Source organism: Pan troglodytes, chromosome 1 (genome assembly GCF_028858775.2).
Source record: "Pan troglodytes isolate AG18354 chromosome 1, NHGRI_mPanTro3-v2.0_pri, whole genome shotgun sequence".
Taxonomy (NCBI): Eukaryota; Metazoa; Chordata; class Mammalia; order Primates; family Hominidae; genus Pan; species Pan troglodytes.
Genome location: NC_072398.2, coordinates 190,817,493 through 190,831,266, shown reverse-complemented (window position 1 = coordinate 190,831,266; position 13,774 = coordinate 190,817,493). Strand labels below are relative to the sequence as shown.

Below are 13,774 nucleotides of genomic sequence, written 5' to 3'. Positions count from 1 at the left end.
TAAATTAGTAATTTGGGCTCTTGTGCCTTAATCACAACCTAGGTGAAATGATAGAATCAAGTTATTGAATTTGCAAATCAGAAATCCTAGCCTAATCAATCAGCTCCTTTGATGATCCACAGTATGGGTCTGTCCTCTTGATCATTTTGTCACTCACAGGACAAAGTCATGAAAATAGATGGCATCCATAGTCAGTAGGTGTGGAGGGACTACAGTAAAGGAAACTAAAGTTATCCTCTGAAGCTGAACCTTATAGGAGTAATACTAGTGACACCGAGTGCTTACTGTGCATCTGGCCTCATTCTCCGCTCTTTTGATAAATCTCATTAGGACTCACAACTATGAGAATTATGAGACACATGCTGTTACAATGTCCACCTTAAGATGAGGAACCCAAGGCTCAATGAAATTAAACGATCTAAAGGCACACAACGAATAAGCAGTTGGAGCTGGGATCCAAATCTGACAAACCTGACCCTAGAGCCCTCTGGGTTTTACCCATAATGAGAAAAATTTACCTTGACCATAGTAGGTGTCCACAATGTTCCATGAATCTAAACAGATGGATCTTAAAAATGTAACCACTCTAACTCATCATTTGTGTCTTACTCATGATGTATTGAGAGATATCTAGGTTCACTCAAGCCGGTGGTTGGGTTGAGGGGTATGGGGGGGACCTGGGAGTATCCATAGAACTGGAATATGATAAGGAAAGTTGCAATTAAATAAACTGTATTATAACTTCTGAGGGAGAAAAGAATATAAAACCCAGGACTTGTTTTTTTTCATGATGTATTTTTAGCCTCTAGGACAGTACCTGAAACATGGTAGACTTTCAGTGAATATTTGTTGAGTAAATGAATGATGCCACTCAACACTGTCCTGCAATCTTCCTGCACATATCTAGTATGCATTCTTTTTTTCTCACTCTAAAACAACTCTAACAAAGTTTTTACTGTCTCCTCAAAGGCTCAACATTGCCTTTCTCTACCACCTCAGCTTTCTCTCACAAGTCATGGAGCAAAAAGAAGCACTCAGGCAATGACTCCCAAATCTCCCACTGCCAAATCTATACACCTACTTGCATCTGTACCCATACTCTCTAGATTCCCTCCTTTTGAAATAAAAATACATATCTAATTTCTATTGCAGATCAAACTTCTTGTATTCTGGATGCCATGACCTCTTGCCTTCTCAAGGACTTTTCTCCTGCAATCCCCCCACCCTGTTTTCTACATTAAATTTTCTCCTATTTTCCTGTATCATTTCCATACACATGCAACCATGCTCTAGAATCTCCTGTTGACATGATTTGGCTGTGTCCCCACCCAAATCTCATCTTGAATTGTAATTCCCACGCGTTGTGGGAGGTACCTGTGGGAGGTAACTGAATCATGGGGGCAGATCTTTCCTGTGCTGCTCTCATGATAGTGAGTAAGTCTCACAGGATCTGATGGTTTTATAAAGGGGTGCTCCCCTACACAAACTCTCTGCCTGCCACCATGTAAGACACGACTTTGTTTCTTGTTGGCCTTCTGCTGTGATTGTGAGGCTTCTCCAGCCGTGTGGAAGTATGAGTCAATTAAACCTCTTTCCTTTATGAATTACCCAGTCTTGGTTATGTCTTTATTACAGGCATGAGAACATACTAATAAACCTATCTTTAAGAATTCCTTCCAAAACCTCATATCCCCTTAATAGCACAGCCCCAGTTTTATTCTCCTCTTTCTCAGAAAAACTTCTGAAGAGGGTAATTGCCCTGCTCTTTTTACTTTCATATCTCACATTAATTCTTCAATCTTCTTCAAACAGGATTCCATACCAGAGATCTACAGAAACTTCTCTAGTTGAGGTTACCAACCAATACTCATGATGGCACATCAAATGGACATTTGTGGGTCCTCACCTTACCCAAACTCTTGTCAGCAGCCTACAAAGCTGACCATTCAGCTTCTTCCTGCCGCTTTCTTCTTTTGTCTTGAGGAATATCACACTCTTGGTTTTCCCTCTGTCTGTTCAGTGGGTTCTGAACATTCTTTGATGGCTGGATCCTACTCCTCTGACATCTTAGTGTTGGCAAGATCCTGGACCCTCCTCCTTCTTTCTGTTTTGAGGTTGCAGACCGTTGGCTCATCAGTCACACTGAACTCACAGGTGGGTATTATTTGGCCTGCAGTTTTCAAAATAGGAAATCATGTTAAAAAACAAAATCAAATAAAAGAAAAACAACAACAACAAAACCAAAACTGAACTTCCAATTTATCTTGGAGAATTAGCAGACCTAGTAAAATGAGTTCTGTATTCTCATATGGCAATAATTTTCTGGAGCTGAGTACCTGCTTCTTGGGTCATTTCTTAATCAACTCATTCTTTCCAAACATCTTATACCCAGCCTGTGTCATTCATTTAGGTGAGCTGACAAAGGCTAGTAGGAATATAAATGTATGACCCTTAGTTTATACTCTCCCCAGTGGATCTTATTTAAATACCCATTTAAATACCATATGCTTTAAAAATGTCTTCTTTCATAACATTGAGTGCACACAATACGCCCGGAACTACTGTACCAGACACTGGGGATACAGCGGTGAATGATGCAAGTCACTCTACTTCCAAAGAACTTACCTTCTATAGAGGGGAGACACACACAACAGTGATAACATAAAGCCAAATAATATTTGGGCTGGGCGCAGTGGCTCATGCCTGTAATCCCAGCACTTTGGGAGGCTGAGGCGAGCGGATCACGAGATCAAGAGATTGAGACCATCCTGGCCAACATGGTGAAATCCTGTCACTACTAAAAATACAAAAATTAGCTGGGTGTGGTGGCAGGTGCCTGTAATCCCAGCTACTTGGGAGGCTGAAGCAGGAGAATTGCTTGAACCTGGGAGGCGAAGGTTGCAGTGAGCCGAGATTGTGCCACTGCACTCCAGCCTGGTGACAGAGCGAGACTCCATCTCAAAAAAAAAAAAAAAGAAAAATATTCAAAAAAAAAGCCAAATAATATTTTAAAAGTGGAAGGAGAGCAAGGGGATAGAAAAGGCTCTTTTAGATAGGGTTGTCAGTGAATGCCTCTATGAGGTGATACTTGAACCTCAATGAAATGAAAAAAAGAAGAGTTCCACAGGCAGAGGGAACGGTAAGTGCAAAATTCATGGAGTTTGTTCATCTTGTTTAAGAATGGCAAGACCAATGTGGCTGGAGCCCAATGAGTGAGATAAAGTAGTGCCTGAGTTTAGAGAGGGAGCAGGGGCCAATATAGGTAGGGCTTTGCAGACTCTGGTAAAGATTTTTTCATGTTTTTCAAGGAGTGATGGGAAGTCACTATAATGTTTTGAGCAGGGGAAGCAAAGCAACCTGAATTATGTTTTAAAAGGATTAATGTAGGCCAGGCATGGTGGCTCACACCTCTAATCCGAGCACTTTGGGAGGCTGAGGCGGGTGGATCAGTTGAGGACAAGAGTTTGAAACCAGCCTGCCCAACATGGTGAAACCCTGTATCTCCTAAAAATACAAACATTACCTGGGCGTGGTGGCACAGACCTGTAATCCCAGCTACTCGGGAGGCTGAGGCAGAAGAATCGCTTGAACCCGAGAGGCAGAGGTTGCAGTGAGCTGAGATGGTGCCACTGGCCTCCAGCCTGGGCGACAGAGCAAGACTCTGTCTCAAAAAAAAAAAAAAAAATCTTTTCTTCTTCCCACAAAAAATAAAAAAGAAGAATCTTTTCTTCTTCCCATAAAATGATTAATGTAGCTATTGTGTGGACAATTGACTCCAGGAGGGCCAGAATAGAAATAGCTAGTCCCCTAAAAAGGTTACTCCTTAAGTTTAGATGGGAGATATTAATGAATAAAACTAGGGTGGTATAGCTGGAGGAAGTGAAAAAAAAAAAAAAGGTCAGCTTGGGAATATATTTTCAGTCAAGAGCCTGAATTGGATATGGTGAAACCCTGTCTCTACTAAAAATACAAAAATTAGCCGGGTGTGGTGGCACGTGCCTGTAATTCCAGCTACTTGGGAGGCTGAGGCAGACGAAGGAGAATATATATACATACATATATGGACCCCCCCTTTCTCTGTTACAGAGATAAGAAGACTATGTTAGCAGAGTATTTTTGTTTTTTTTTTTTGAGATGGAGTTTCACTCTTGTTGCCCAGGCTGGAGTGCAATGGCGCGATCTCGGCTCACAGCAACCTCCGCCTCCCGGGTTCAAGCCATTCTCCTGCCTCAGCCTCCGGAGTAGCTGGGATTACAGGATTGCACCACCACACCAGGCTAATTTTTTGTATTTTTAGTAGAGATGGGGTTTCTCCATGTTGGTCAGGCTGGTCTTGAACTCCGGACCTCAGGTGATCCGCCCGCCTCGGCCTCCGAAAGTGCTGGGATTACAGGCATGAGCCACTGCGCCCGGCTGTTAGCAGAGTATTAAAATAATTTAGGTCACAGCATTTTGGGACTACTAATCCTGAGTGCTGGGAGTTCATATTAATAGAGATGAATAAAAACCTATCAGCTCGTATTGGTCAGATAGCTGGAGACAATGCAAGAAGCATTGCAGCTCACCAAAAATGTTTGACCTCCTTAGCCCAGGTAATACTAGATAACAGAATTGCCTTTGACTATGTATTGGCTGAAAAAGGAGGAGTCTGTGCAGTAGCACACATCACTTGTTGTATCTATGTTAATACCTCTAGAGAAGTGCAGACTCAATTTAAAAGAATAACTTGGTTGGGCGTGGTGGCTCACACCTGTAATCCTAGCACTTTGGGAGGCCAAGATGAGCACATCACTTGAGGTCAGGAGTTTGAGACCAGCCTGGCCAACATGGTGAAACCCTATCTCTACTAAAACTACACAAATTAGCTGGGCATGGTGGTGGGTGCCGGTAATCCCAGCTGCTCAACAGGCTGAGGCAGGAGAATCACTTGAGCCTGGGAGGCGGAGGTTGTAGTGAGCCGAGATTGTACCACTGCACTCCAGCTTGGGCAACAGAGCAAGACTCCATCAAAAAAAAAAAAAAAAAAAAAGCCAGGCACGGTGGTTGAAACCATGGGGCAGATGTTGCAGTGAGCCAAGATTGCGCTACTGCACTCCAGCCTGGGGGACAGAGTGAGACTCCATCTCAAAAATAAATAAATAAATAAAACTCAAAAGACTAATGGTTATAAGATGTTAGAAAATGGATTCTCTAGGCTGGCACGGTGGTTCACGCCTGTAATCCCAGCACTTTGGGAGGCCAACGTAGGTGGATCACCTGAGGCCAGGAGTTCAAGACCAGTCTGGCCAAAGTGGCAATACACCATCTCTACTAAAAACGCAGAAATTAGCTGGTCGTGATGGCACACCCCTGTAGTCCCAGCTACTCAGGAGGCTGAGGCAGGAGAATCACTTGAACCCAGGAGGCGAAGGTTGCAGTGAGCCGAGATCATGCCACTGCACTCCTGCCTGGGTGACAGAGTAAGACTCTGTCTCAAAAAAAAAAAAAAAAAAAAAAAAAAAAAAAAAAAAGAAAAGAAAAGAAAGAAAGAAAAGAAAATGGATTCTCTAAATGACTTGTTTAGTTGGTTACCCTCAGGGCTAAGTTCATTTTTCGTTCTGGTCTTCAAGTAATTGTTATCATAATCATAAGTATAGTTTCCATTTTCCTAGTTATCAAATTACTCATGATTCGTGTTTCAGCTTGCTTGTGATCAGTGACTAAAACTAGGATAATAATTGCTTAAAAAGTTGCCTTAATTGAAAATAAGTCACACAACCAGAATCAGACCACTAAGTTATACTTTCCTTCTGTTGTTTATAATTAGGCTTTAGCTTCTTTTGGCTTATGAATTAAACATTTCCCCTCTCTGTGGGACATGACTCTCTAGGAATGAGACTTCCTAGTGATGTGAGATATAACTACTCTCTAACAAATGCTTCTTCTGTAATGCTTTCTTCAAAGATCTTGAAGAAAAGGGGAAAATGTGAAAGAAAAGGAATAGTCTGTCTATTTGGGGCTTCTAAAAGCTTAGGTTTTGTGGAAGATTGACTTTGGAGACCGAGTCACAGAGCATGACCTCTTAATCTTGACTTTTTATGATAGATTAATTTCCTTTCTTATTTTCTTGTACCTGACTCAGATGGTACCTGAGATATAAGACTCCTTGACTGAGTCTATATACGTCTCCTTGACTGATTCTTGACTGAGATATAAGACTCCTTAAGCCGGGCGCGGTGGCTCACGCCTGTAATGTTGGTCAGGCTGGTCTCGAGCTCCTGACCTCAAGTGATCCACCCACCTTGGCCTTGCAAAGGTCTGGGATTATAGGCATGAGCCACCAAGCTCCGCCTTTAGCTTTACTTTTTGATGTTAACATGTGAACTAGTTAGTATAAATTAGAAAAAAACCAACAGGATCATAAGCTTGAATATTCCATTCAAATTGTCTGGTAAAATGAGTAGGGTCCAGGTGAGAGTCAGGCAATTCTTTAACTATGCCTTTAGATTTCACCTTGGTTCATAAACCAAGGTAGGTTCTCCCCTACCAGACACCAGCTACTCACAAAATGGAGCCAGAACAATGGGAGTAGAAGTGGGAGGAGGAAGAAAAAGTAGTTGAGATAATGAAGGATAAAGAGAAGGAGGAGTTGAGGAGGAGAAATTTCAGCAGCTTTTTTATTTCAGAAATTGTTTCAGAGAATCTTTTGTTTTCTTTCTGTAAAGAAAGAACTTTATCAAAACCTCTTTTGGAAGCCTCTAAATGCCATTGAAAATAACTTTTCCGATTGCTCTGTTTTATTTTAGAGCCAGCTTATTCTAATTGAGCATATAAGTAAACTAGATTAGGCATTTCAAAGGCACACCATTTTGGCCATTATAATTTGGAGTCATTGTGAGTTATTCACGAGCAATTTTCTAAATACTTACCTGAAAAGGCGTCATGTCACATGTGTTAACTATAAATCCAGCTGGAGTTTCTAATAGTGGGTCTCTCTTAAGGAGGAAGGTTCAGTTTTAGAAGCACAGTTGCCCATAGTGCATCAAAAGACTTAGGGAAAGTTGTTTTGAGATCAAGAAAGTTGTTTTGAGATCCCTAAGACCAAAAGACTTAGGGAAAGTTGTTTTGAGATCAAGAAAGTTGTTTTGAGATCCCTAAGACCAAAAGACTTAGGGAAAGTTGTTTTGAGATCTAGTGTGCTGCTTGCGAAAATAGCTCCTCAAGGTGTCACTCTTGAGTCAGTTCTTCTCACATACAAATCTCAATGATACCAACAAACTTGGATGCTTAAGATACACGGTAATCAATCCTTTATGTGTGCTCACCAGATTAAGCAAGGTTTCCTTTAAATTCTACTTAAGGGATTTCCTGTGAGACTGTTACTTATCAGGAGTGATTAACTCAGATACTCACATTAGACCTTAGTTGCTTAAGGTGCCTTTTAGCTGGGAGAAACAGTGTCTATTATCTTCAGGACTTATTTCATCCTTATACAGAGTATTTCATAATTTTGGTCACTCAAGAAGCAAGCTTGAATTTGTCAATTGAACCAAGCCTCAGAACCTGGCTAGCTTTAAATATTATAACATTTTTGCTTAAACCACAAAGATTTACTTCCTCTTTTTAAAAATAAACTGTTTTTCACCTTATCAACATTTTGAATGAGAGAAAAAGTTGTAAAAACTCTAAGGAGTAATTCAAAACAAAAAAACCTCACAGAAAAGTGAAAGTCACAATTTTTTTTTTTTTTTTTTTTTTTTTGAGACGTAGTCTTGCTCTGTCACCCAGGCTGGAATACAGTAGTGTGATCTCGGTTCATTGCAACCTCTGCCTCTTGGGTTTAAGTGATTCTCCTGCCTCAGCCTCCTGAGTAGCTGGCACTACAGGCATGTGCCACCACGCCCAGTTAATTTTTGTGTTTTTAGTAGAAACGGGGTTTCACCATGTTGGACAGGCTGGTCTCGAACTCCTGACCTGAAGTGATCCGCCTGCCTCGGCCTCCCGAAGTGCTGAGATTACAGGTGTGAGCCACTGCACCCGACTGAAAGTCACAAATCTATGATCAGCAGAATCTCTACAGAATAACAAATGAAACTCCTATCTTGGAGCAGAGCTTTAATTCTTACTCCCTCCAGTTAGAAGTGTATAGCTGGAATAAAGTCTGAATCCTCATCAAAGCCAAGAGGACTACAACCTGAGAGGAGCCTTACCAGGGATCCCCATTAGTTCCTTTGAGGGTGGATGAACAAAAGTTGTTCATGCTGGTACCAAGATTTTGGCTGTTAGTGAAATGACAGGAATCACTGGAATGAAGGTTTGCCTTAGGTCCCTTCATGGTCGCCAAAATGTCAACCTTAATAATGAAATTCAGGCAACAGTATTAAATATTCAGTTTATTCGAGTGTAAATTTGAGGGTGGCCATCTGAGAGGATATAGACTCCAAAAAGATGGGGTCAGTGCTCTGAAATGGAGAGGTTTGAGGGTGCTTAAATAGGCAAAGTCTGGGGAAGCTTACCAGGATTTCAACATTTTGCATACAAGATTAATGCATAGATACAGCAATTTGATTGATTATATGCAGTGTTTCTTTTGGGGGAAGGGTATATTTCACATTTCACATTAAGGATGTAGTAGTCAAGGGGTCTTTTTTTCTTGTTTGAGCCAAGTAAAAGAAAATAGGAAGGAAGTTAATCTATAACAAAAGGCCGCCACGCACAGTGGCTCACGCTTGTAATCCCAGGACTTTGAAAGGCTGAGGTGGACAGATCATTTGAGTTCAGGAGTTTGAGACCAGCAACCCCATCCCTATAAAAAAATGCAAAAATTAGCTTGGTGTGGTGGCATGTGCCTGTAGTTCCAGCTACTTGAGGGGCTGAGGCAGAAGGATCTCTTGAACCAAGAAGTTGAGGCTGCAGTGAGCTGAGATCACTGCACTCCAGACTGGGTGACAAAGTAAGACCTTGTGTCAAAAAAAACAAAAACAAAAAAACAAAAATGCCAGTAAACAAGAGGTCATGCTTTGTGACTCAGTCTCCAAAGTCAACCTTGCTTAGGGCCTAACAACTTTTAGAAGCTCAAAATAGACTATTTTCTTTCACAATTTTAAATTAAAATTAAGTAAATAATGCTAGAATTGTAAATTTCATTTAAAAAACAATTCAGTCTTATTAAATATTTTTGTACAAATAGTTATTCCCAATGCTAATATTCATTGTCTATTTATGATTATGTAAATGTTCAGTCTTACTCTCTACTCATGTTACATCTAGACAGATACATGTATATATCAGTGTATACGCATATGTGTGTATGGAGACAATTAAAAAAAGGAACATCTGCCACTACCAAGAAACAATACACGGTTATGCAAGAAAATGCATTTATGCTATCTAAGAGGAAGAGTATAACAAGCTAATTTGTGTTTTCTCTTACCTAAGTGCTTCTGTAGCTCGAACACACTCCACGTAGCATTTCAAAAACAGTGTGCCTATTTCTCTTAAGTAGCACAACCCAAAACCTTCAAGACATTAGGATGCAGTTGTCTTTCATTTTTTTAATGGTGGTAAAATATGCATAAGGTAAAGCTTATCATTTTATCCATTTTTAAGTGTATAGTTCAGTGGCATTAAGTACATTCACATTGTTGTGCAAGCGTCACCACCCTCCATCACCGTAACTTTTTCGTCTTCCCAAACTGAAATTCTACATCCATTAAACAATAACTCCACTGGCCTCTCTCTCCCCCAGCCCCTGGCAACCACCATTATTCTTTCTTACTCTATGAATTTGACTACTCTATATACCTCATATAAGTGGACTCATACAACATTTGTCTTTTTATGATGCTTGTTTCACTTAGCATAATCAACATTTATCCATGTTGTAGCACGTGTCAGAATTTCCTCCCTCCCCCTGCTTTTTCAGGAATGAATTTCTTTCCTTTTTAAGGTTGAATAACATTCCATTGCATGTCTATACCACATTCATTTATTTATTCATTCATTCATGGACATTTGGGTCGTTTTTATCTTTTGGTTATTATGAATAACAGTGTTGTGAACACAAATGTACAAATATTTGTTCATGTCCCTGGTTTCAATTCTTTTGGTGCCTTTCAGCTTTGAGTATATGGAGCAAGAGACGTGATAAAGAGGTTCCCTAAAGCCTGAATCGTAGTGGTAAAGAAAGCAAATATTTATCCGGGTGTGGTGATGCACACCTGCAATCCCAGCTACTCAGGAGACTGAGGCAGAAGAATCTCTTGAACCCAGGAGGCAGAAATTCTAGTGAGTTGAGATCACCCCACTGCACTCCAGCCTAGTGACAAAGGGGAAACTCCGTCAAAAAAAAAAAAAAAAGAAGAAGAAGAAGAAGAAAGAAGGAAAGAAAGAAAGAAAAGAAACAAAGGAAGAAAGAAAAGAATAGAAATGGAAAAAAGCTAGGCTTGTTGTTGCATTTCTGTAGTCTCAGCTACTCAAGAGACTGACGTGAGAGGCTTGCTTGAGTCCAGGAAGGCCAAAGCTGCAGTGAGCTGTGATCATACCACCGCATTTCAGCATGGCTGACAGAGTGAGACCCTGCCTCAAGAAAGCAAATATTTAAGATTGTACTTGTGCTGAGTGCTGGATTTCAAATGATAGGGGTGCCCATGTGTCCTTTAATATAGTTACTGTGTGTGTGTGTGTGTGTGCGCGTGTGTGTGTGTAAAAGAGAGGGAGAGAGGTTTGTGTAGTCCTCTAAAGTGTGGGACCCAGGGCAGGGCCCTTCTTGCCTGGACTTAGGGTGGTATTGTCATAAGCACATACATGTATTAGAACTGGGTGAGTGTAGCAGTGAGTGTAGATAGAAAAGAAGTTGACAGACTATGCCTGGGACACTTAGAAATCACAAAGAAAAGAGAGAATAAAAGAAAAGAAATCAAGGAAAAAAAACACCAGGAGAATATGCAGACTTGGAATCCAAGTGAAATTAAATGTTGGGGAATTATTGACAATGTCAAATACTGCTAAGAGATTGACTAAACAAGGACTGATAATTCACCTTTGGACACACACAAAAGTAGAACTCACTGGTGGTGTTAAAATGAGCTGTTTCATTGACTGGTGGGGATAAAACCTGACTGAGAAGAGTTCAAGTAAGAATGAAAAGAGGGTAAGTAGAAACAGAAGGTCTGGCCAGCTCTTTAGAGAAGTTTTTCTATAAAAGGAAGCAAAGAAGTGGGATGGAAGCTAGATGAAGATGTGGTGGAGTCACTAGAGATTTATTTTTCTTTTTGCCTAACAGAGGTGGAACAGCTGATGGCCCCACATCTTCAGCTGAAGCTCCACAGTCACACATACAAGTGCCTATCTGGCATCTCCATTTAAATGTCTCATAGGAACTCATAGGAAAATCAAACTTAACCTGTTCCAAATAGAACTCTTGATTCTCCCTCACTCTATCCCCAGTCTGTTCTTTCCTTTTCTCAATAAACATCATTGCCCACCATTCAAACCAAAAGCCATGTAGCCATTCCAGATTATTTCAATTTCCTCAAAAACTGTGCATCAGCCTGTTAGTTCTACTTCCAAAATACATCTCTAACTTGATCATCTGGAGTACTACAATAGGTTCCCTGCTTTCATTCTTGCCTCTCACCACCTATTCTCATATGGCAGCAAGAGTGTAAATCAGACAAAGTTACACCTCCACTTAAAGCTTTGATTACTCAGTAAAACAATGATTACTCAGTACACTTCAAATCCCCACTGCTTACCTTGAGCTATACTGTCCTACATGACCTGGCTTTTTGATCCTTCTCCAATCTCATCTTCACTTCTTTCTCTCTCTTGCACCATACTCCAGACATGCTGGCCTAAACCTAATTATTTGTATTACAAAGATATAAAAAATAGAGAATAATATTTATATATATATACATATATATATATTTTTTGAGACAGAGTCTTGCTCTGTCGCCCAGGCTGGAGTGCAGTGGCGCAATCTCGGCTCACTGCAACCTCTGCCTCCCTTCACGCCATTCTCCTGCCTCAGCCTCCCGAGTAGCTGGGACTACAGGCGCCCGCCACCACGCCCGGCTAATTTTTTGTATTTTTTAAGTAGAGACGGGGTTTCACCGTGTTAGTTAGGATGGTCTCGATCTCCTGACCTCGTGATCTGCCTGCCTCGGCCTCCCAAAGTGCTGGGATTACAGGAGTGAGCTACCAAGCCCAGCCAATAGGGAATAATATTCTAGATATTATATAATAATCTATAATAATATTATAGATTATAGAGCCAGATCTAATACTTTAATTAATACTTAGCTACATGTACCATTAAAATGTAAACTACACGTCTTTTCTGAATCTCTATTACCTGAAAAATTGCCTCACACATAATATATGCTCAATGCATCTGGTATAATTGAATATTTGCTTCACATTAAAAAATAAGTAAAACATTACAGATACAGTGAATGCTCCTTATACCTCCTTCCCTTCCTCTTTCCCCAGAAGAACTACCTACCATTCTAAAGGTGATATATGCCATGCCTATAATATCCCTAGTTTTAATATTTTGAGCATTGGTTTGAGCTCAATTTTAATATTGAGCATTGGTTTTCTATGTTTTCAAAATTTACAGTATGGAATAATATGTTAAATATCCCTTGCAATTTGTTTTTTTTTATCATGCTTTATGCCTATTATGTTGATATATGCAGTTTTTTGGCTGTATATTTCAGTGTGTGAACATACCATAATTTGTTTATCTATTTCTTACTGTTGAACATTTAGGTTGTTTCAAATATTTTGTTATTCCAAATAGTGCTGCAATGAATATGAGCAACATGACAGTTAAGAGGGTGGATTCTAGAGCCAGACTACCCAGGATTGAATTTCAGGCACCATCACTAGTTGTGTCACTTTGGGCAAGTTACTTCTTTGTGCTCTAGTTTATTTAATTGTAAAATGATGGCAATAAATTTTCATGATATTGTTAGTAGAATTAAATGAGTTAATACATATAAAGAACTTCGAAAAGTGCCTGGAACATATTAAATCTCAATGAATATTGACCATTATTATTATTACCCTTATTATTAGGAATTGCTTAATTACAGGACATGTACATCTTCTATTTCATTAAATATTACACATTTATTCTCCTAAGCGATATGTCAATTTATGCTTCCACCAGGGGTATATAAGTTCCATTTTCCTATTTCCTATACTAATTTAAAATTCCTGTCAATCTAATGGATATGAAATGTATCTCGTTGTTTTACTTGTACTTTGATAGTTACAGCAAAATTATATATTTTTTCTTGGGTTTATTGGCCATTCAGTTTTCTTTTTTGGTGAACTGCCTTTTTACCTACTTTTCTTTCTCTCTCTCTCTCTCTTTTTTTTTTTTTTTAGTGTCCCTCAGGCTAGAATGCAGTGATGCCACCTTGGGTCACTGCACCACAGCTTTGATTTCCAGAGCTCAAGCGATCCTCGCACCTCAGCCTCCTAAGTAGCTGGGACTAGAGGCGCATGCCACCACGCCTGGCTAATTTTGTTTTTATTGTTTGTAGACACAAGGTCTCACTATGTTGCCCAGGCTGGTCTCGAACTCCTGAACTCAAGCAATCCTCCCGCCTTGGGCTCCCAAGTACTGAGATTACAGGCATGAGCCAAAACGTCCAGCTTTTTAATTTACTTTTCTATTGGGTTGTTTGCCTTTTTCGATTTTGGGAACTATTTGTTTGTTTGTTTTTTGAGACGGAGTCTTGCTCTGTCACCCAGGCTGGAATGCAGTGGCGCGATCTCG

At 40.1% G+C, this 13,774-nt stretch overlaps 1 long non-coding RNA gene across 1 annotated transcript; it reads right to left on the bottom strand.

The window, feature by feature from the left end:
* Window positions 1-1,604: 1,604 nt before the first annotated feature.
* LOC107976435 (uncharacterized) lies at window positions 1,605-11,840 on the bottom strand. Its single transcript, XR_001720409.4, has 2 exons — window positions 11,736-11,840; window positions 1,605-2,170 (listed from the first exon to the last, which is right to left on the bottom strand). It is a non-coding gene; the product is annotated as an uncharacterized LOC107976435 (long non-coding RNA).
* Between the last annotated feature and the right edge of the window lie 1,934 nt (window positions 11,841-13,774).